We start from the raw sequence: 1593 nt of genomic DNA, 5'->3' as shown, positions 1-1593 counted from the left end.
CCAACTGGCCTGCCGGCCCCGCCCCCTCCACCCGTGTCCCAGCCCCCTGGGTCCCGATGCCTCAGGGACCAGCTGGACACAATGGCCACTCACCCCTGTGTCTCATCAAGGCTCACAGGCTCCTCACCCCACAAGACGTGTTGGGTGGAGGTGACTGGTGGGGGGGGTGGGCACCTGTGTCCCAGGAAGTTCCCGAGCAGCCCCACCTACACACACTGGAGGCCAGGTCGTCCCCATGCCCATCCACCCGGCCGGAAGCAACAGGCAGACCTCCCCCCGTCCCCAAACCAGGGTCCCAGCCCCGGGGCCGCTCCCCGGCCTGGCCCAGGCTCGGGATGCAGAGCGGTACTCACACGGCCGCTCTCGCTGTCTGTCCGCCCTCTCTCCTCCGCGACAGTTGAAAGGCACAGAGGATGCGATTACGCGATTGCCATTTATGCAGACGGAGTGTCCGCCTCCCGAAGCCAATCAGAGTCACGCTGCTCTGCTCATTCACAGGCAGCATCTCCCGCCGCCGCCGCCCGCCCCCGGGGCCTGGCCAGAGAGGGCTGGGCAGGACCAGGGGACCGCGGAGCCTGAGGGGCCAGGGGCCAGGGCCGAGGGAAAGGGGTCCGGTGTCCCCAGTCCCTGAGCGAGCCCAGCCCCCGTCCTGTCCAGGGCGCCAGGGCCAGGCAGGTGGGGAGCCGGGAGCACTTGCTCTGTGACAGGCTGGGCCAGGCCTCTCTCCTCCCCAGGGGCGACGGGGACCCCGGACAGGAGGGACAGAGGCTCAATGTGCCCAGCTCCTTCTGCTCTGTTCTGGTCAGAGAAAAGCAGAGGCAGGAGAGGGTTCGAGCCCAGGCTCATCTGATTCACAGCCTGTTCTTCCACCCAGAAGCGACCAGCAGCTCTTCACACAGCGGTGGGCTCGCTCCCCCACCTCCCGCAGGCTGGGGGGCAGGACAGGTGCTTCCCTGTAAGGGGCACAGAGCTCCGTGGGCCCGGAGAGGGGCTGGGGGCCACTCAGGCGGGAGGCGCAGGTGGGTTCTGCTGCTCGCACACACACACATGCACACACACATACATGTACACAGACACACATGCATACACACAGCATGCAGACATACACACCAAACACACCCACAGCATGCTGACACTACACCCTCAGCACATACATGCACACACACAGCATGCAGGCACCACACTCACATGCATGTACACACCATGCAGACACGCATGCACACACGTACACACAGCACCCAGACACCACACACACAGCACATACATGCACACACACAGCATGCAGGCACCACACTCACATGCATGTACACACCATGCAGACACATATGCACATGCATACACAGAGCATGCAGACACCACACGCACAGCACATACATATACATACACAGCATGCAGGCACCACACACAACCGCAGCACCTGCATGCAGGCATGTGCACACACTCCCCACACGTGTGCACACACTCTCAGGCCTGTGGCTGTCAGGAGCCAGGAGCTCCGCCCACAGAGCCAGGGGCCTGGTCTGCCCTGGAGCCCGTGCCCTCTGGGCAGAGACCTGCAGGCCTGAGCCGGCCAGGGGCGGGCTTCCTCAGCAG

This window comes from Myotis brandtii, unplaced genomic scaffold (assembly GCF_000412655.1).
Source record: "Myotis brandtii unplaced genomic scaffold, ASM41265v1 scaffold743, whole genome shotgun sequence".
Lineage (NCBI taxonomy): Eukaryota > Metazoa > Chordata > Mammalia > Chiroptera > Vespertilionidae > Myotis > Myotis brandtii.
Note: the sequence above shows the minus strand (reverse complement) of the source record.